The 23,480-nt window shown below is 38.5% G+C and overlaps 1 protein-coding gene and 1 long non-coding RNA gene across 8 annotated transcripts in view; one reads left to right on the forward strand and one right to left on the reverse strand.

The window, feature by feature from the left end:
- Positions 1 to 23,480, forward strand: part of LOC125963408 (uncharacterized) — a 500,580-nt gene that overhangs the window by 144,753 nt on the left and 332,347 nt on the right. The gene's annotated exons all lie outside the window — the stretch shown is intronic.
- KATNBL1 (katanin regulatory subunit B1 like 1) overlaps positions 1 to 23,480 on the reverse strand; it is a 63,133-nt gene that overhangs the window by 28,797 nt on the left and 10,856 nt on the right. For 2 of the 7 annotated variants that reach the window (XM_033435867.2, XM_033435863.2), the window contains exon 1: positions 21,861 to 22,043. The exons of 4 other annotated variants lie outside the window; for them this stretch is intronic. The gene's annotated coding sequence lies outside the window, so the exon portion shown is untranslated. Of the gene's footprint in view, positions 1 to 21,860; positions 22,096 to 23,480 lie in introns of those variants that run through there. One more of the 7 variants, XM_004274041.4, reaches the window with a different exon arrangement.

Consider the following 23,480-nt stretch of genomic DNA (forward strand, 5'->3'; position numbering starts at 1 on the left):
TGTTTTCATTAATTGAATCCAATTCATTCCCAACTACAATAAAGTGAACATTTTCAATCCTGAATAGCCAAAAAAGTCAAATAAGATGAGAGTGCTAATTTTTCTGAGGAGATGACAAGACAGGGACAAATGAACGTAAACTATAAGGGAGCCCTACTTTCCAACCTTCCCTCGTCCTATAAGGGTAACTTTTTCTTTTCTAGCGCCCATCAGGGAATTTATAGGGCTTAAGGACAAATCTTAAGTTTCCCCATGACACAGCTGCCCCACAAAAAATGAAAGGGAAGGATGAACGTGGACTTTTTCTCTCAAGAATTTCAGTGCAGGGGAGAAAAACAGAAGGTAAAGATGAGATTTTCTGGGGCAATCTTTAGGGCCTGGGGATACTGATTCTTTCCTCCAAAATTCAGCTACCAGCCTCTCAATAAATGCTTTGCTATCTAGCACTTAAGATGAATAATGGAATTTGGATCAAGTTAAAAAACAGGGTGATAAAAAAAGAAATTGAGAATGCCAAAGCTGACTCAAATGGGATCAGTGCTTACAATGGAATATTAAAAACACTATTTTCAAAGAATGTCTTGTGACGTGGAAGAAAGTTCAAAAAATAACAGTATTATAAAAAGCGGGACAGAAAATTGAATGTACAGTATAATTCTGGTGTTTCAAAAGCTGTATGTATATATATAATCAATCCATTCAAGAGCGCTATCGGGCTTCCCTGGTGGCGCAGTGGTTGAGAGTCCACCTGCCAATGCAGGGGACACGGGTTCGTGCCCCGGTCTGGGAGGATCCCACATGCCGCGGAGTGGCTGGGCCTGTGAGCCATGGCCGCTGAGCCTGTGCGAACGGAGCATATGCTCCGCAACGGGAGAGGTCACAACAGTGAGAGGGGCCCGCGTACCACACACACAAAAAAATAATAATTAGCAGAAGTTATTTATTGCTGGTGGAATTATAGGTAGGTTTTTTCCTTCATTTACACATTTCTCTATTTTCTACAATGAACATGAACTATTTTCATAATATGAATACTATTCTAACTTAATGAAGTCACCATCTTACAAAAGGCAGCTAAATTATATAACTACCTTATAGTAAAAAAGTGAGAAAGGTGTAAATGCCACCACATAGAGGTAACATTTCTAGGGAAGAATTTATTTTAACTTTTCCAAAATTAGGGCAACTCCATCTAACTTTCTCAATTCTCACCTTCTCACCTCACTTGGGACTTAGCTCCCGCACACACTTTTATATCTTCAATGTCTCCCTTTGAACTGATTCCTCTCCTTCTGCTTTCAAACTTGCTCAGGTTTCCCCTCTCAACTTCTATACTCTTTCTCTACTTCTCTTTCCTGCCAAATTTCTACAATGAGTGCTTTTTAGTTTCCATTTTCTCTTTAACCCTTTATAACCTTGTTTTTACTCTGCCCTCTTATCTGAAAAAATTGCACCTTCAAAGTTACTTGAAGCTATAAGGGAGCCTTTTGGAGCATTGATGATGCCCACTTAGGTCAGCCACGATAACTCTACAGACTTTGCTCATTCTTCATCACCATTTAGCTTTTTCATCCCTTCAGCTTTCCTACCCTCAATCTTTCTGATCACAGGACACAGCACTATCTTGACTCTCCTTGTTCCCTTTCTCCTTTTTGGTTCCTTTTCCTTCAACAACTCTCTTCTCGCTACACTAAAATTGGAAAAATATGCTTTCATAGCTTCAGTTATTTCTGTAGTCCCTGACTCTCCTCTAACTTCTATGCATCTGACTTCTTGATCTGCCACTGCTAGGTCAAAGTCAACACATCTAGAACAAACCTCTTCAATCTCTTCCTACATCAGGACAACTAGCTGCCCCTCCTAGCTACCAAATTTTAAATTACTGCCATCAAATTTCTCTCAGACTAGAAACCTAGGAGTTATTTTGACTCCCCTCTCCTTCCTTCCAATCAATCACTAAGTCTTCTTGAATCTTTCTTCAAAATATTTCACGGACCCATTTGGACCTTTCCTTTCCCAGTGTCAAAATGATAGCCCTATCACTTCAAGCCTAATTACTATATGAATTATTTGATTTTCCTGCCTCCAGTCTCTTCCTGGTTCCTATAAATCAACCTTTGCAAGCTATGGTATTGATGGCAAAACCCCCAAATCTCTAAAAGGTCCCTCCTGTTTACTACAGAATTTCCCAAATTATGTTTAGAGTATCCACATAGATTTTAATCGATGTTTTACTCTGTTCACATAAGTTTAGATATGCTAGATGTTAAATCTGCTTCTTGGAAATTAAATACATTAAAAAGGCTCTGAGGAGCCTGCATAATTTTATTTAACTCTGATTCCCAAACTTAGCCACCATCCTACTTTAAAAAAATTTTAAAAATTTTGACCAATACATATAAAATTTGAAAGATGCAGATGTACCAAGGAACAGAGTTTGTGGAATTGATTTACTACATCAAGACTAAACTATCAATAGTTATCTAAATATCGAAGACCTCCATAATCAGGTACCATGCTATCAGAGATTAATAATTTTTTTTAATTATAAAGGAAGTTGAGCAAAACATTCCGTACTATTTTTTTATATGGGGGAAAGGGAGGTTTTTTGTTGAGGGAGGGAGGTTCTATTGCAATGGTGTTAATGAAAGAACGGTAATATCATTAAAAATAACAGCAGCCTTTATCAAAAGCTTACCACATGCTAGCCATAGGCATTGTAGTTATATCATATTATGCCCTTTCTATAGACGAGGAAATTAAGGCACAGAAAGATTACATAATTTGCCTAAGGTCAGACAGCAAAAAAGCGGTAAGAGTCAGGACTGGAACCCAGGCATTCTGTCACCATTGCCTCCACTCTTAACCAATACACTATACTGTCTCTCAAGTAATATGAGATATTAAGGGTAAATGTGTAGATAGACAATGCAGGTTTTATCACTTTTAATCTCATGATTTTTGGCAAATCATTTATTCTATTCTGAATCAGTTTTCTCAAATGCAAAATGAGACTTGTGAAGATCAAAATAAGATTACATGCAAGTTACCATTCAAAATATTTATATGAAATATAAATATATACAACTCTGGTATTTTGGAAGGCAAAACTGACAACACTATAGAGCAATGAACTATGAACATATCTTGTCACTCAGTTTACAACAGCCATATAATTTATCATCCAAACTAGGACATATTTGAGAGTAAAAGGAAATACTATTAAAAATTACTCTGGGTCAACAGACATAAACCAGGTTTACCCCAAGCAAATTGGGATGCACTGTCACCCCCAACCTGCCCCAGTTAAAATGTTTACTTCCCTAGATTGATTTTCTGCATCAACTACTCAGCAAAAAAAGGGAACAAATTATTGAAAAACATGATAACACAAATAAGTTTCAAACATATTATGCTAAATGAGAGAAGCCAGATTCAAAAGGTTACATACTATACCTCGTTTTTATGACATTCTAGAAAAGGCAAAATTATAGGGAAACAAAAATATCAGTTTCTTGCCAGAGTCTGGGAGAAGATGTTGACTCTAAAGGAAAAAGAGGGCACTTTTTGTGATGAAGGACATGTTCTATATCCTGACTGTGGTAGTTACTATACAACTGTGCATATGTTGAAGCCCACGTAAATAACACCTCAATAACCTGACTTCAAAAAACTGGAGTGCAGAGCACATGTCATTAATAGCTTTTCACTAGCCTCCTTGTACACCCAGAACTCACTTGATGGAACTGAGAAATATGGCTCGGGGCCCACATCCATTCTTTTTTCTCCAAGATATTGAGATCCACACTTCAGGCCTAGAGGTTCCAGAAACCTTCCTCAAGGCATTTGGAATATATATATCTGTTTTGAAAGATGATTACTAAAGCCTCCCCTTCTGGTTTTTCTCTTTATTCTACTAATCCATATGGGCTGTGTCCAGCCCTGAGGACACAAGATACCCTCGGTGCCCTCCCTGAGCGATAATGGGAGGTGAGTACTCTCACTTGGAGGCTAGTGGGAGTTAAAAGCTTACTCTGCAAAGGCCTCAAGGCTCCTCCTGTCTCACTCAGCTCTCTAGAAATCTTTCTGCTCACTATGCAGTAGGAATCACAACTCATTATTTGGGTGAAAAATTAGAGACTCATCCAATCTTAAAAGGCTAGTGTAGCTAAAAGATTAAGTCAAACAGACCCATGTTCAAATTCTCAGCTTTCCCACTTAACCAACTACATGAACATCAGAGCCTCATTTTACTGATCCGTAAAAGTGAAGATGTTTTACTACTGCCTTACTCCAAAAGAATAAGAAAAACTTGCAGACATAGGAGCATGTAAATATATAAAGCAAGTATTAATAGACATAAAGGGAGAAATTGACAATAATATAATAATAGTAGGGGACTTTAACACCCTACTTACATCAATGGACAAATCATCCAGACAAAATCAATAAGGCAACAGTGAGCATATGAATATCATCACAAATCAAAGTATACTAGTATTTTAAGGTTCATGTTTTTAGATGATTACAGGAAAGAAAGCATATGTATTTAATTCAGCATGCATTTACTGAGCATCTACTATGTGTCAAGAGTTTAATAAGTGTATGCCTTATTTCTCAAGAAGCTCATTGCCTGGTGGGAAAGAAAGCCAATAAATATAAAACAATAAATGCTATACAAGAGAAACAGTACACGTTGCTAAAAAAGCATTAGCAGTACATCTAATTTGAGGGGTAGTGGAATACCCAGAAATGTATCTCAGGTTACACTAGATCTGAGTCCTGAAGATAAACAGGAAATTGTGAAAATGAAATGAAGGAAAGCTCCTATTAAGCAACCATAGTAAAAAAAATTAAAACTCTTATGTACTCAAAAAATCAGAATCTAAAGCTTTCTTTGTTTCCATATTTTCAGTTCTTCTCCAGAAATGGTTGTTCAATTTGAGCATGAATAGAAAGCAAAAAAAGATACAGAAGCTGATGGGGAACTTTATAACGGATAGATCAGGCTGACAACATCTAAATCACTAACCAACTTTAGCATTACAAAGAAGGACACAACCAGACATTATATGCCTCGTGATGATGTGATACATACAATAGGAAATACTACACAACACTACTATTAAGTATGCTTGTCAAAAAATCTAACCTGAACATAATCAAGCCTCAACTACCTGTTACCAACTACCAGTTTAAAAGAAATACACTAGACAGAGAGGAATCTGCTAAGCACTACCATGAGGATGTAATTATAAAAAATCCAGAATACAGAAATTCTTTGGGACAAAAAACTCAGTTTCCTCAACAAATACTTTGCAAGGAAAAAAAAAAAGAAGAGGAGGAACCTACATATCAAAAAAGGCTGTATCAACTGAATATAGTATGTGTCCTAGTGAAAAAAAAACCTGTTAAGATGTGTTAGAATCAGGGAAACTTGACTATCAACTGGATATGTGATATTAAGGATAATTTTTGTTTATAACTCTAAAGTATAACTAACATATAATAAAACTGCAAACAATTAAAGTGTGTGTATGTATATATATACACCCATTAAACCATTAACACAATCAATAGTGACCCTACCCATCATCTCCAGAAATTTCCTGTGCCCCTTTTTAATTTCTCCTCAACCACTTCATCTGCTTTCTGTCACTACAGACTACTTTGCATTTTCTAGAATTTATATAAATGGAATCATACAGTATATACTCTCTTTTTTTGGAGGGAGATGGTTTCTTTCACTCAACATAATTATTTTGAGAATCATCCACGCTGTTACATGTATCAATAGTCCATGCCTTTTTATTGCAGAGCAATACAGTGTTCTATTGTATGGATGTACCACAATTTGTTTATCTATTCACCTGCTGATGGATCCCTGGGTTGTTTCCAGTTTTGGTTATTACTAATAAAACTGCTATGAATAATCATGTACAAGTTTTAGTATGAACAGATACTTTCATTTGTCTTGGGTAAATACCTAAAGAATGGAATGGCTAGGTCATAGGGAAGGTGTTATGTTTAACTTTTTAAGAAAATTGCCAATCTTTTAAAAGCTGTACCATTTTACATTCCCAACAGCAGTGTATGAGAGTAAGAAATTATTATTAATTATTTCTAGTTGAATGGTATTGTGATGTCTTTTTTTTAAGAGAGTCTTTCAGAGATACATACATCATACAGATGATGTACAAGAGATGATGTACAAGATTTGCACAGATAAAGGGAAAATCAATAAAACAAGAAATGTTGGTAACTGTTGAAGCTGGGTAATTGGGATGTTCATGATACCATCCTCTCTATTTTTCTACATGATTAAAATTTTACATGTTATAAGAACTAGATAAGAGGAACTTCCCTGGTGGTCCAGTGGTTAAGACCCCGTGCTTCCACTGCAGGGAGCGTAAGTTCGATCCCTGGCTGGGGAATTAAGATTCCACATACTGCGAGGCATGGCCAAAATATAATTTTAAAAAAATAAGAAGAAAAAAAAGAACTAGATAAGATACTAGACTACTTCAGTGAGCAAAGCTTATATGTGGGCTATATGTATATATGCAATGTTATCAAAGATATAGTTAAAATGCCATGTCCTTGCTCTTTGGGCTAGGGGCGTTATTTCCTCTAATGACTGTAGATGCAGTCAGCTTTGTCTCAACAACAGTACTGGGAAAGAGGCAGGGGAGGGGGAAAGGGATAGAAACAACAACTGTGCACAGGAAGACTATGTCTTGTCCCTCCCTCCCTCACTCCACATCCTTGGATTTGGGAGTAGAAGGAAGTGTGCTGCATAAAAGAAAAAAAATCAGAAATAAACATTGATAAAAATTATCTCTCTCACTTTAGAATATTCCAGCAAACACTGTTTCCACAGAGGTGAACTGCAAAGCTGGGGACCGGCTGAGAAACTTTTTACTTTAAACCCCCTTTATACCAAATTTTGCATTTCATTACAAATGTTAGTTAGTTTAAAATAAATTAAAATAAAAAATCACCAGTAATTCAACCACCAATAATATTCTGATGCTTCTCCTCTCATGCTGTTAGTTTTATATGTTGCATTTTGTCATTAACATATACTTTCCTACATATGAAAACGTTTCTTTGAAAATGATTTAAATTAATATATATTTTATCACATGGATGCTGTTTGTTTTTATTTCTGCTATTACAGAAAATACTTGATGAATATCTGTATACACAAATATTTGTACCCATTTGATTACTTCCTTTGGATAAGCATATTACTGGGTTGAAAAATATGGTTTTCGAGCTCTTAAAATATATAGTAAGAGCCCTTTCATATAATGTGACTGGGAGTGATGGCTGGTCGTTCAACATGATTAAAAAGGGACTTCCCTGTGGTGCAGTGGTTAGGAATCTGCCTGCCAATGCAGGGGACACGGGTTCGAGCCTTGGTCCAGGTAGATCCCACATGCCACGGAGCAACTAAGCCCGTGAGCCACAACTACTGAGCCTGCGCTCTAGAGCCTGCAAGCCACGACTACTGAGCCCACGTGCCACAACTACTGAAGCCTGCACAGCTAGAGCCCGTGCTCCACGACAAGAGAAGGCACAGCAATGAGAAGTCCGCGTACCACAACAAACAACAGTCCCCGCTCACCGCAACTAGAGAAAGCCTGCGCACAGCAGCAAAGACCCAACGCAGCCAAAAATAAATATAAATAAATAAGTTTATTTTTAAAATGATTTAAAAAATCACTTAAAATGAGGGTTCATGAAAAAAAGTGACAGATGTACACATACACCTTAAACATTTTAATTTAAAATCTAAAAATAATGCATAAGCATCATCTATGATTTCTACTTTGGATTTCTTTAAAGTGGCTCAAGAACTCAATGATACTCACAAAGCATTATCAGTGCAAAATCCTAAGCTGTTCGATTTTCTTCACTTACCTTCAGCTTTCTAACCTACACTGCATTTGATAGCAAGTTTTTGAGTCACCTGCCTTCATCCAGTCTATCCAAACTATTCCAATTAGTTTTCATAGAAACAATGTTTTTAAACTCCTATTTTAAATTTTTATATTTTCTACACTTGGTAACTACGTAAGCTTGGCAAATGGGGCAGAAATGGACAGCTACCCTCTAGATCCTCTAGATTCAGACTCCTGCCAAAAGAGGTAGAGAATGAACACTATCAGCACTCCGGATAAGAGAAGATTCTGTATTATCAATTTTTCCCTTTGAAAATTTGACAATAAACAATACCATGTTTTAGTTTGCTTTTTTTTTAAACAGCAACATTTAATTATAAAGATGATGCATCACATTTTTACACATGTATTTTAGAGTATCATACTGTATGTTCATAGGACTTTACAATTTACAATATTCTGACATTTCCTTCTGCTTATTGGGGAGTTAGAGCACACACGTGCTATTTACATATTCCGGGGTAGCATGACACCTACCCTCTTCCTTGTTCTCAGTAAGACAGGTTGAATTCCCTACTCTGTCACCATCTAGCTATGGGATCTTAGGTAATTTTAACGGCTAACATTTCTTGAGTGTTTACTAAATGTCTGGAACTCTTAAGTCCTTCACACGTGTTTACTCATTTAATTCCAAATCAGTGAAGTAGGTATTATTATTTTCATACCACTTTATCACTTTACCACAGAGAGACTGTAAACTTTTCCAAATGCACATGGTCTTTATTTGCTGAGCTGATTTTGAATTTTGGCATTTTGATTGTAAAACTGCCAAACATGAATTCTGTACTCTGCTTACCTTCCTTGTAAGTCACTACCTTTCTTTTTTTTTTTAATGGCTTTGTCAGATTTTTGGCATTACTTTCTGCTGATTTTATAAAATTAATTGGGAAGTGTTAACCTCTTTCTCTATTTTATTTTTGAATATTTGAATTTTATTTTTTTTTTTACACAGCAGGTTCTTATTAGTCATCCATTTTATACACATCAGGGTATACAGGTCAATCCCAATCTCCCAAATCATCACACCACCGCCCCCCCCCCGGCCGCTTTCCTCCCTTGGTGTCCATATGTTTGTTCTCTACATCTGTGTCTCAGTTTCTGCCCTGCAAACCAGTTCAACTGTATCATTTTTCTAGGTTCCACAAATATGCGTTAATATACGATATTTGTTTTTCTCTTTCTGACTTACTTCACTCTGTATGACAGTCTCTAGATCCATCCACTTCTAAACAAATGACCCAATTTCGTTCCTTTTTATGGCTGAGTAATATTCCATTGTATATACGTACCACATCTTCTTTATCCATTTGTCTGTCATTGGGCATTTAGGTTGCTTCCATGACCTGGCTATTGTAAATAGTGCTGCAATGAACATTGGGGTGCATGTGTCTTTTTGATTTATGGTTTTCTTTGGGTATACGCCCAGTAGTGGGATTGCTGGATCATATGGTAATTCTGTTTTTAGTTTTTTAAGGAACCTCCATACTGTTCTCCATAGTGGCCGTATCAATTTACATTCCCACCAACAGTGCAAGAGGGTTCCCTTTTCTCCACACCCTCTCCCGTATTTGTTGTTTGTAGATTTTCTGATGATGCCCATTCTAACTGGTGTGAGGTGATACCTCATTGTAGTTTTGATTTGCATTTCTCTAATAATTAGTGATGGTGAGCAGCTTTTCATGTGCTTCTTGGCCATCTGTATGTCTTCTTTGGAGAAATGTCGATTTAGGTCTTCTACCTATTTTTGGATTGGGTTGTTTGTTACTTTAATATTGAGCTGCATGAGCTGTTTATATATTTTGAAGATTAATACTTTGTCCGTTGATTCATTTGCAAATATTTTCTCCCATTCTGAAGGTTGTCTTTTTGTCTTGTTTATGGTTTCCTTTGCTGTGCAAAAGCTTTGAAGTTTCATTAGGTCCCATTTGTTTATTTTTGTTTTTATTTCCATTACTCTAGGAGGTGGATCAAAAAATTTCCTGCTGTGATTTATGTCAAAGAGTGTTCTTCCTATGTTTTCCTCTAAGAGTTTTATAGTGTCTGGTCTTACATTTAGGTCTCTAACCCATTTTGAGTTTATTTTTGTATGGTTTTAGGGAGTGTTCTAATTTCATTCTTTTACATGTAGCTGTCCAGTTTTCCCAGCACCACTTATTGAAGAGACTGTCTTTTCTCCACTGTATATCCTTGCCTCCTTTGTCATAGATTAGTTGACCATAGGTGTGTGGGTTTATCTCTGGGCTTTCTATCTTGTTCCATTGATCGGTTTCTGTTTTTGTGCCAGTACCATATTGTCTTGATTACTGTAGCTTTGTAGTATAGTCTGAAGTCAGGGAGCCTGATTCCTCCAGCTCCGTTTTTTTGTTTTTTGTTTTTGTTTGTTTGTTTGTTTGTTTGTTTTGCGGTATGAGGGCCTCTCACTGTTGTGGCCCCTCCCATCGCGGAGCACAGGCTCCGGACGCGCAGGCTCAGCGGCCATGGCTCATGGGCCCAGCCGCTCCACGGCATGTGGGACCTTCCCGGACCGGGGCCCGAACCCGTGTCCCCTGCATCGGCAGGCAGACTCCCAACCACTGCGCCACCAGGGAAGCCCCTCCAGCTCCGTTTTTTTCCCTCAAGACTGCTTTGGCTATTCGGGGTCTTGTGTGTCTCCATGTAAATTTTAAGATATTTTGCTCTAGTTCTATAAAAAATGCCATTGGTAATTTAATAGGGATCACATTGAATCTGTAGATTGCTGTGAGTAGTATAGTCATTTTCACGATATTGATTCTTCCAATCCAAGAACATGGTATCTCTCCATCTGTTGGTATCATCTTTAATTTGTTTCATCAGTGTCTTACAGTTTTCTGCATACAGGTCTTTTGTCTCCCTATTCCTAGGTATTTTATTCTTTGTGTTGCAATGGTAAATGGGAGTGTTTCCTTAATTTCTCTTTCATATTTTTCATCATTAGTGTATAGGAATGCAAGAGATTTCTGTGCATTAATTTTGTATCCTGCAACTTTACCAAATTCATTGATTAGCTCTAGTAGTTTTCTGGTGGCATCTTTAGGATTTTGTATGTATTTTTAGTTTGCTTTTGAAATATTTAATATAAGTTGTATTTTTATTATCTGATTAAACTGAAAGGACTAGGTGGTATGTGGTAAGGGGCAAACACAAGTCTTGGAGTCAGACTTCCTGGGTTTCAGTCCTGCTTTAACCATTTACTAGTTATGTGATATTAGGCAAGTTACTTAACCTCCTATTTTCAGAGTAGAGTTGTGAGGATTAAATAAAATAATCCACCCACCACAATGTCTAGCACATGGTTAATCACTGTAAATGTTAGCTCTTATTAAGTTACACATAAACATCACTAGTGAAGAAAATTGCCTTTGGTGTGAGAAACATGTTTTGTGGTGTCAGCAAATTTTAATACCAGTTCCTAAATTTGTTATATGTTTCTGTATATGTGCACACATAGCACAGGAAAAGAAAAAAGACTGAAAGGATAAAAGTTCTTTCTAAAGAGTGCAATTATAGTTGAATCCTTTTTTTTTCCTATTTATTTTTCTACAGTATTAAGGCTGAACCACTTTCTTTGGCTTATTTTTCTGTATCAATTTTCTACAGTAAAAAAATTCACATTTTAAATAGAAGAATTAACTTTCTTTTTCAAACATAAGAGGACAATACAGTAATAAGAAATAAAGTTTCTTAAGCCTCGAAACACATAAATTCCTAAGTTATGTAAAGCAACACAAAATTGTAAAATTCATGACTTGAATCACTTTAGGTAGAAGAATTCTTGGTATTACATACAACTACATCATAGTAACTAGGAGTTTTCTGCTTCATTCCTGCTTATAACTGTAAACTTCCCAAACTTTCCTACTGTAAAATTCTCACCATCACCACAAGATTTACAGTGGGAGAAACACAAACAATTATAATACATTAAGCATAGTGATATGATTTATCTAAGAGCTTATGGGGAAAAACTGCTCTTTCAGTTAAAATATGAAATAGAATGGTTTTAAGCAAAGCTATTTAGAGAGTCATTTTACAGAGTAACAATAGCTTTTAGGCCAGTAGGACTCACCCAGTGACTCTCAATGAGTGTTTAACTAAATTTTAATCAACATGTAAAATGTATTCTCATAACTATTCCAACAGGGCGTTCAACACAAATGGTGCACTGAACAGACTATGTGACCCAGTGTAAAGCAGATACAACTTATCACACGTAAGAACTAAAACAACATACTTTAATGTCAAGCCAGTTTCAAAAACAGATTACATGATCCCCTAACTGTGACACTGATTTATCTAGCATATTTGGGTGGGTGGGTGGGGTGTGGTTTCCAAAGGCAGCAGACACTTGTACTACTCAAAGTGACGAAGTGAATGGCATGTTAACTGTGCTTTTCATAAACTATATGAGAAACTATTACACTGTCAGAGTAATGATACATTGTGTTGACTTGTTTCATTTTGTTTGGAGCCTTTTAATCCCTTCTAGATTCTAATCTGATTGAAGGTTAACATTTTGAAATAACGTGTCAATTAGATGGGGTATGGATTGGGGACAGGGGGAGAGGAGGTGAACAATTACGGAGAAGAAAAAGAGAAGCACAGAAACAAATACAGCTGGTGCTTATTCATGCACTGTCCAGGGAAAGACTGCCCCATCAAGTTACCCAGATTTTCTAGTACATTTCTAGGTTTATTCCTATTGAGGAAATCAATTTACCAAGTTATCAGGCCCAATATCATTAAACAGTCAAATCATAAAACTTAAGTACCATCATTCTGATTCCATGTTCTTAACAACTCAAACCCCTAGTACCTGGAGTAAACCCCAAGGGCTTTTTTATTTGCTAAATGATTCAACACATCACCTTCTCTTAATTCAGTTTCCCATGGAAGGCTGGTTTGAGAGATAATGTCAAATTCAGGAAGGTGGGTCAAGCGTGAAAATACAGATTTCTGGCAATTCAGTGGGTACAACATGATGATACATCATTTCAATCAATTAGACCAAACTGAATTCCAACTCTCTTATGACTAAGTCACCCTGAAATAAAAATTACAAAATTGATACTAAGTGGGAATTACCATTCCCACCACCTACTCCTCAGTTTGTTTTCTTTTAATAAATTTATTTATTTATTTATATTTTGTTTTGGCTGCATTGGGTCTTTGCTGCTGTGCACAGGCTATCTCTAGTTGCGGCGAGTGAGGGCGTGGTGCATGGGCTTCTCATTGCAGTGGCTTCTCTTGCTGTGGACCACGGGCTCTAGGAGCGCAGGCTTCAGTAGTTGTGGCTCGTGGGCTCTACAGCACAGGCTCAGTAGTTGTGGTGCACGGGCTTAGTTGCTCTGCGGCATGTGAGATCTTCCTGGACCAGGGCTTGAACCTGTGTCTCCTGCACTGGCAGGCGGATTCTTAACCACGGCACCACCAGGCAAGTCCCTACTCCTCAGTTGTAATAATTAAGTCCACTGAGTATTCTACATTAAGGAACTGAGATTAATAATGGGAAAACAAAGTTAGCTAAATTCTGATAACTAGGTGTTTGTTTATCGTCACCTTTATCAATAGTTTTGGACATACAGACTTAATTTTTTTAGTGACTTTATGCCTTTTACTGAAAAGTTGGCGGGTGGCAGGGAGATAAGGTACAGAACAGTATGCTATTACTTAAGTGAAAAATAAAGTGTACGTGAGCGATTGCTTATATATTCACTGAGTATCTTTGGAAGGATACACAAGAAACTGGGGAGAAAAGTCATTTCTAGAGAGAGGATATGTGTGGCTGGGGGATGGGGTGAAAGGGAGACTTCCCTTTTGGACTTTTTGAATTTTGTATCAAATGCAAATATTATGTTTCATTTTTAACCATTTTTTAAAAATTGAAGTATAGTTATTTTACAATGTTGTGTTAGTTTCAGGTGTACAGCAAAGTGATTCAGTTATATCACATATATATTCTCTTCCATTATAGGTCATTATAAGATACTGAATATAGTTCCCTGTGCTATACAGTAGGTCCTTGCTGTTTATCTATTTTATACATAGTAGTGTGTATATATATTAGGAGTTAATCCCAAACTTCTAATTATGTTTTAACTAAATTAAAATGTATTATATATTTCTTTTCTTATGACTATATAAACACCTGAATCTTTGGGAAGACTTAGGGTTTCTCAAGCCACGTAGATAATTATTTTAGCATGTTCTGATGAATATCTCTTACTCTCCCTGTTACAACATTCCATTATTTTTCTGGAAATATTCACAGGGAGGAAAAACCACTCTAATCCTTTCCAATTGTCTTCTTAAACTCAGAAATGTAAATATATATACATATATATAAAACAACATCATCTTAAGGATCCTTTTTGACCCCTTGTTTAGCTACTAAAGTTATTCCTGATGCTTTCAAGATAGACAGACTCTATATATGTGAAAGGATATGCCAATAAGATACATAACACTCAAAAAAGACAAGCTGATATAAACTAATTTTAACAACCTATCTTCATGATTTGGACTAGGATTACCAGTCTGCTGTAATACATGTTCCTAATTTTTACTTTTTTTTTTTTTTTTTTTGCGGTACGCGGGCCTCTCACTGTTGTGGCCCCTCCTGTTGCGGAGCACAGGATCCGGATGCGCAGGCTCAGCGGCCATGGCTCACGGGCCCAGCCGCTCCGCGGCACGTGGGATCCTCCCAGACTGGGGCACGAACCCGTGTCCCCTGCATCAGCAGGCGGACTCTCAACCACTGCGCCACCAGGGAAGCCTCATGTTCCTAATTTTGAAATCAGTAGAGTGAAGTATACCCTAAGACCCTAAATATTAGGGTAGATTGTCCTTTGAGAATCAAATGAAGAAATCAACAGAAGATGATGCTAGCATCCTTTTATAGCAATGGTTCTTAATGCTTCTTACACTAGAATGCTTGTGAGGATTATCGTACATCCCATCAGTTACAAGGTTTGTTACCACCATTATCCTGGGCTGAAATCAGACCATACTGAAGTTTGAAAACGCCCCCTTCTCTTAGGGAATACTCCCTTCTCCAGAGGAATTGCATACTGCTTTAAGGAGATATAATGACTTCCAGGTCTAAGACTTAACTGTAACCAAATTTAACATATTAGCCTCATTAATAAAAAAAATCATTTGTCTCAATGTTTCCTCTAAACTCTGGAGTTGTATCTCCAACTTCCTACAAGTCAGTTCCACTCGGGTGTCGAAGAGTCATCATTCTTGAACTTAATATATTGAAAATAGAACCCTTAATATCCACCCTCTCAAAGCTGCTCCTCCTAACTGTTCCTAACTCAGTAAATGGAACCATCATCTTCCCAGTTGCTCAAGTCCAAAACAGAGGATTCACCCTCGATTTCTCTTTTCTTAAACTCCCTATATCCAATACATTGATTATGCCTTTATAATATATTCCCAAACTAGAATATAGTTTGGGAATATATTACCACCATCCTAGAGCAAACTACCATCATCTCTCCCTTGGACTATAGTATCAGTTTCTCCTAAATGCTCCAGCCATACTGGTCTTCTGTCTTTAAACATGTTGAGCTCATTTCCATTTTGTGGCATTCCTTCTGCTTAAAATATTTCTCCCATATACCCTCAGGGCTGCTGCTTCCCAGCTCAAATGTCACCCACCCCAGATTTCCCTGACCACCCGATCAAGGATAACCCTACCCTCACCACCAACCATTCTCTATAGCAGTACCTTATTTTTCCCCTCCATAGCACTTATCACTGTCTGAAATTAACTTGCTTATTTGCTTATTTTCCATGTCCTCCCACTAGACTGTGAACTCCATGAGACCAGGAACCACATTCATTGTATCTAGGATAGTACCTGACATATAGGGGATACTTAATGAAGAGCTGATAAATGAAGGAACATATCTAAAGAAATATTATGTCAACCATGAAAGATAACGGTCAGACAGGAGAGAAGAGTAACAATACATTCAAAAACGTCAAAGGGGGAGTTGGTTTTTGGACATGAGTCCACCTTCTCTCCAGGCTGCAGGCCTCCTGAATAAAGCAACCTTTCCTCTCTAACTTAAAAAAAAAAAAAAAAAAGTCAATGGGTGCCCCAACTGTGGTAAACATTAAAACTGTGCCATGATATTCCAGTTCTCCTTTCAGATACATGATAGGTTTATACTTGCCCATCATCTTGAAGTTAGGCATGGTCATATGACTTGCTCAGTACTCCTGAGCAAGGACAACACACAGTAGAGCCCCCAGACAACTCACATGTAATATGAATTGAGAAGAAATAATCCTTTGTTATTTTAAGCCACTAAGATATGGTGGTTATTTGTTACTGCAAAATAACCGAGCCCATCCAGACTGATAAACCATCCAAACAATGCTGTGGGCACAGAATTATATAGTCAGTCTCACTAAGTAGTCAACTAATACCACTAAATATATATACTATGCATATACTTAATTTCCAGATACATCTGCCAACAAGGAGAGAAAAAATTGTTTATGTAGAGTTTTAAGGATTCTTGTTCCTTGATGTTATTTTTCAGTAAATTAATAATTCAGCCAAATAATCAATGCCAGCCAATACAAGGCTTCTTGAGAAACAGTCTGTCAGCCTCTCCTTATCTGAAAACATACTTTCTAGGTAAGAATAATTGTGTTTTTTGTTTCATTATTATCTACAACAACTATTCAATAATTAAATAGTTAGAGTCCAGGGAATTCCCTGGTGGTCCAGTGGTTAGGACTCTGGGCTTTCACTGCCAAGGGCCCAGATTCCCCCCTGAGGAACTAAGATCCTGCAAGCCACATGGCACGGCAAAAAAAAAAAAAAAAAAGTTACAGTCCAGGTCACTGCAGGGGAAAGACTAGGATAGACTAAAAAGGCAGACTGGCTAAAATGCAGAATCACTGAATGCCAGGTCCGGAATCTTGGACTTTAGTTTGTAGACAAAACAGGCTTACTTAGAAGCTTTGTATATCATATGATTAAAAATATTCCTGAAGATTATTTTATATGGCAGTTGTAGAATTAGGATGACTGGAATAGGAAGGCTAAGAGTACTAGTTTCTAACTGCTGTGCCATGAATCCTCCATAGATGAAAGACAATTTTTAATCGATATATATAATTTATTTTTGCAATAACACTAAACATACTATTAATGATAATATTAAGTGGTATAGGGAATAGGCAGAGCATAGATTTTTGCAAATAAGAGTAAAAGGCACATTGAAAAATCAGGCTGGCACTAAAGTAAGATCTGGTGATGGACAAAACTGCACTCTGTGAGCATGAAGGGCAGTCAGGGCAGTCATTACTTAATAGTTCTGAAAGCAGCCAAGTGAACAATGGATGCTTTACAACATCTAGGAGGTATTTTTATATTGTAGGAATGATTGGGTTGTAATCTGGTTGATTTGTATTCTGAGTTCTTTCAAGGTACTCAGAGGATCTGTACAGTACTCCAACAAGCTTGTCTTTCCTCAAAAACAACCCATTCCTTCACTAATTCAACAAATATTAACACATGTTATATACTAATTACCACTCTAGGCACTGGGAAAACAGAAGTGAACAAAACAAAGTTCCCTGCCTTCCTGGAGCTTGTATTCTAGTGCCATTTAAATTCCATTCTAAAATTCCTCCCCCAGTCTTATGATATGGGAGTAGCTTTTACAAATGCCTTTGGAAGAAATCATTTATGATCTATGATTAATTCATGCTGAAATGTAAAAGACTAATAGTCTCCCCATGGTAATTACAAAAGCAAATACTTCACAGATTCACAGACTCTTAAGATTTGGAAAGGACCTTGGAGATAATTTCAATTTACAGATAAGATTAAGGCATTTGCCCAAGAACACTCAGCCACTAATAGGAGAACCAGGCTTAGAACTGTAACTTCCAGTGTTACAGCCTTTCCCATATAACCAGGCTGCCTGTTTTAAGATTACACTAGTTAGAAGAGATGCCAGAATGGGTATTCATGATTCATACATAGGTGGTAGGTTCCTGAGTGACTTGTTCAGGAATTTTAGGCAGTGTGTAAAACTGAAGGAGAGACAGGTGATTATAGGGGAGGCAAACTGGGGGGAACTTTCAGAAGACCCTTTCCTCCCATCTCTACCCTCATCATGTCCCAAGAACAAAGAAATTAAAAAACTTCTCCAAAGTTAATGGATATTAGCTATTAGTGAGAAGATACCGGGGGTGGGGGATGAACATGAAGTACTAAAACAGTCAGTAGAAAAAAAAAGTCAAATTATATCCTATCCAATTTGAAAAGCGTATAGTCCAGTAAAAGTACCATTTGTATTAGCTTTAAGGTTTTTTAAAATTTACTTTCCTAAATACATTTTCCACAAAGCACCAAATTAACTGATAGAGATCAACAAGTATAATGATTGATAAAATAGCAATGTAATATAGACTGATGTGATGTAATGACGCATCCCATAGTGGGCAAGCATTTTTAAAGATAATTCCTCCTCCTCTGGAAGAGTTATACTCACCTCTTGCTTATAAACTTTAGCAATCTATACATTTTAAAAACTCGAACTAGTCATTTAATCTTTCAAAGTAAAGATTCATGACCAACAAACTTGAGCCTTACTTAGTACCCTAATAGAAAACATATTTCAAAAAACCTTTCCAAGAAGGGGAAGACTTGCAAAGAAAGAACTGAAAAATAAGCTTAGTACAAAAAACAAAAAGTTAAAAAAAAAAAAAGGAAAGAAAAGAAAAGGAAGATTATTATAGAGGTTTTAGGAAAAATGTAAGCTGATAGGCATCAAGGATCCTCATTAAAATCTCATTATGTATCTCTGTAAACAGCAGTTTCCATACCTAAGATGAAAAGTATTATGAGAATCCCAATTTATTTCAATAGCTGCACCATTATTTTAGCTTCCTAGATTTAAAACCTTGGAGATACCATACACTTTTACCCCTATTGTTTCCTATATTTAATCAGTCATCATGTTCTAATATTTCTTCCTCCAAAATGTGTCTTTTGAATACAAAGCAAAATCCCCAACTTGAAAAGAACACACACAAAAAACAAAGAAGACTGACTATGAAAAAGAACATTTTTCTAAGAATGGGAAATACTCATGATATGCTGAGTCAAAATAACAAAAACAAAAAAAAACCAAACCCACAAGGAGAAAAATGTATAATCCTAGTCTTATGAAGGAAAATAGGTATCAACATAGAAAAAGATTTGAAAGGAAACACCACATGAAAATGTTAACAGTTGTTCTTTCTGCTTGGGGGATTTTATAAGCGGCTTTTGCTCTTTTTACACTTTCTCTACATTTCCTAAATTTCCTACAATGAACATGCATTATTTTCAAACTTGGAAAAAATATTATTTAAATAGTTGTCTCATTTTTACCACTACTTGTTCACTCTCAGTGCTCCTATCCTAATTCCTTATAGCTTCTTTCCCCCAGGACTCCAACAATAGCTGCCTTCTTGAGGTCTCTGAGGCAGCTTCTCCTTAACTTTAATATTGCTTGTACTCATGCTCTGAAAATTCATCATTCATATTTGTCTACAGCACATGGAAACAGAGGCTGGCCATATAAGCAAACAACTTAAAAGAGGATTTCTCAACCTCATCACCACTGACATTTGGGGTAATTATTTCTCATGGAGGGGCTGACCCATTGCAGGATGTTTAGCAGCATTCCTGGCCTCTATCCACTAGATGCCAATAGCACCCCACCCCGCAAGGCGTGACACTGCCAAATGTCCCCTGAGGGGCAAAACTGCCAGCAGCTGAGAATCACCGATTTAAAAGTTTTTAAACTTCTAAAATCATATCTCTTTTTATATATATGTCAAACCTAAACTTCTTTGACATATGTCTTATATAACATTCCTCATAGTCTGCCATAATCTTATTTTTCTCAACAGGAACTTTCCAAATAGACCAGACTTACTGTTCCCTAGAAAAATCATTTTCATTCCCAATTTCAAGTCTTTTTACACACTGTTTCCTCACTAAAATTCCCCATTCACACTTCTATTCAATGCCCTATATCCATGCTTCAGTTTGGCTTCTTTGCAGAAGCATTACTGATCTATTCAGTTCAATTCATCATACACCCACTGCACTAATAAAGAATATCTCATATATCTTTCTTTCTTTTTTTTTTTTTTGGTGGTGGCGGTGGTGATTGTTGTTAATTTTATATCCCAAACTAAACTAACTTTCCTCAGGTTTGTTGCCCCAGCACATTTCTTTTGTATAACCAATTGGGCCTAACATTGCTTGATAACTGATGAATGAAATTAAAAATTTAAATGCTCGGCTGTAAATAAGTGTAAACTGATTTCTTAATTGCTTTTGAATCCTATTTCTTGTCATGGAGTTATTAGTTAAGTTAATCATTCCAAGTACAGAGTAACCACTCAGTAAGTTTTCAGAAAGAATCATTAATATATAATGGTATATTTTAAGGAATTACATAGGTTTCAAACTGTTCTCTACACTTTTAGGAAATGACACAAAGGGATTAAAACTATAACCTACAATACAAACATGAACTTTATAAATTCTATTTATCTTAAAATAGCCAATGGATTTTGCTGCTCAATGCACAAAAGTTACGTCCACAAGAGCAGAGAACTCGATTTAGTACTGTGTGCATGTACACAAACGCACCTCACACGTATATTATCTCCCCAGTTGAGAGAAGTAAATAAAATGAAACTGCTTTGTAAACTAAAAAGAGCAACATATAAATGAGGCAGTAGAGCAGCATAGCTAAAAGCATGGAGCCAGCCTGCTTGGGTCCCAACTATACTAGCTGTGTAACCGTGTACAAGTTACTTAACGTCTCTGTGCCTCAGTTTCCTCTTTGTCAAAATGGGGATAATAATAGTATCTGTCCCAAAGCAAAGCTCTCAAAAGAGTGCTTGGCATATAGAAAGCACAAAATAAATATTAACCAATGTTATGATTACAACGCTAGTTATTAGCCAAGTAAAAGCCTCAACGTATAAAGTTCTGATTCAAGTCTGAAGCTGGTTTAAAAAACAACACAACAGGACAAACTACACAAATTTAAGCGATTAGGTGTACTAGTTTCTCATAATCTTTGCCAGTGCTTAACTGGTGATTATTACAGCCCTAAATTCTGTTAGTCTCTCTTTTTTTTTTTAATCTCAAAGAAACTGACATAGAAACCTCTGTTTTCAAGGAATTTTACAAGCCACAAGGAAACAAATCAACTCTTTGTTTTCTCCATATTTAAGCCCATTTAAGACCTTGGTAAAAGCCTAGGTACTGTTACAGAACAACTTTTCAGAAAATACAATGAGGTTTTTAAAGTTGCAATCAGCAATTCTTATGCAGTTATGTCAAGTTTTTGTCCTGCTGAACAAAAGGTTATGTGTCAGGGAAGCAAGGACCCGACAGAAAATAAGGAAATACCACAGCCGGGCCTAGGCGGCTCTCGGGAAAACCTGTCCTCAAACAGAGCGCCTCAGACGCCGGCGTCCTTCCCCGCTCACTGGGATGCACAAGTCGGCTCCATCCGCAAATAAATAAGTGACAGCAGGTTCCGTCCACGCCTCTCCCGGCCCGGACCCCTCGCGCCCACCCGGGCGGGCTCCTGCGCCCGCCGCCCCGACCCTCCTCGCCGCGGCCGGGTAGGGAGCTCCACGGGAGACCGCGGCCCCGCCGCCCCGACTCCCGACCCCTGACCCCTGTAGCCCTGCGCGGGCCGGGCCGAGCAGAGGCCGCCGCGGGGCCTGCAGGTGGGCCCAGGGCGCGGTCAGGCCCGAGGAGAAGCCTGGCCCCCGCAGGGCAACCGCCGGCGCGAGGATGGCGCAGGCCCGGTTGTCACTTACCGGCGCCTCATGGTACCGCAGCGCCTCCGCCTAGCCCAGGCGCTGACCGACTGCGCCCCGGCAGCCTAGACTATCCCTCAGGTCCCCGGCCGAGCCCACTCTGAGCCATTCAAACGCGGCCGCACGCGCGGCCCGCCGGGATAGCTCCTACTAGGGCGTCTCGGAGGCTCCGCCCAACGCTGCCTCCGCCTCTCTCAGGTTGCGCAGGGGCGCAGGGAGCGGGAGGAGGAGGTGGTGCGGACACAGTGCCCCCTGGCGGACACAGGTACGTATGGAAGTCCTGCTACGATGGGGCAAGTAATACCGCTGGGGAACTGAGGGTGTATAAGAGTCAAAGAATAACCCTGCGCTAGTCACAGTCTAGTGGGTGAAACCGTGCTTTAAGTGTTGCACCAGGAGGTGCTATATCTGCTATAATCTGCTATAAAAATATGGTGCAGGGATGGGACTTCCCTGGTGGCGCAGTGGTTAGGAATCTGCCTGCCAAGGCAGGGGACACGGGTTTGACCCCTGGTCTAGGAAGATCCCACATGCCGCGGAGCAACTAAGCCCATGCACCATAACTACTGAGCCTGCGCTCTAGAGCCCGCGAGCCACAACTACTGAGCCTGTGTGCCACAACTACTGAAGCCCACTCACCTAGAGCCCGTGCTCCGCAACAAGAGAAGCCACCGCAATGAGAAGCCCGGGCACTGCAACTAGAGAGAAGAGCCCTGCGCTGCAACGAAGACCCAACACAGCCAAATAAATAAATAAATTTATTTTTAAAAAATATGGTGCAGGGAGAGACTTATTCATTCACTCCTATTTAAGAGCACTAAGGCAAAATATTTAAAAGGGTAGACTGGAGCTCTGCGACCTCAGGGAAGTCATATAAACTCCCATGAGCTTTGGTTTCCCCACGTGTAAAATGGGGATGTTAATGGTATCTGCCTCATCGTTATGAGGATTACATGAGTTAACACATATAAAATTCTTAGAGGAATGTATCTGGCACATGGTAAGCACTATATAATTGTTAGCTCTTATTTGTTAGTTCCTGATATTTGCCAGACTCTGTTCTGGACTGTTAAGAACACAAGAGGGCTTCCCTGGTGGCGCAGTGGTTGGGAGTCCGCCTGCCAATGCAGGGGACACGGCTTCGAGCCCCAGTCCGGGAAGATCCCACATGCCGCGGAGCGGCTAGGCCCGTGAGCCATGGCTGCTGAGCCTGCGCGTCCGGAGCCTGTGCTCCGCAACAGGAGAGGCCCCAACAGTGAGAGGCCCGCATACTGCAAAAAAAAACACAAAAAAACCACAAGAAATATGCATGATGTGGACCCTGTCCCCAGGAAGCAGGCTCAGTTTCTTTGGGATGGTGAACACTAGAGGATGAGGTTAGGGTTGGATCTGTCCCTGACATGCTTTTAATTACTGAGGATAATTCTCTTCATCTTAGTGGAGACAGAGTCTACCCATCTTCACAGGTAAGCTACTGGTCAACATTAACCAAATTGTGACAGGGGCAAGTTTGTCTCTGGTGGGCCTCTCATCCCTTGCAGAAGCCTATCAAGTAGTGCATTTGGTGTAACTGTTGCTCACTGCAAGACTCCACATCCCTGGACTCACTGCTTTAGGCAC

This window comes from Orcinus orca, chromosome 2, assembly GCF_937001465.1.
Source record: "Orcinus orca chromosome 2, mOrcOrc1.1, whole genome shotgun sequence".
In the NCBI taxonomy this organism is placed as follows: domain Eukaryota; kingdom Metazoa; phylum Chordata; class Mammalia; order Artiodactyla; family Delphinidae; genus Orcinus; species Orcinus orca.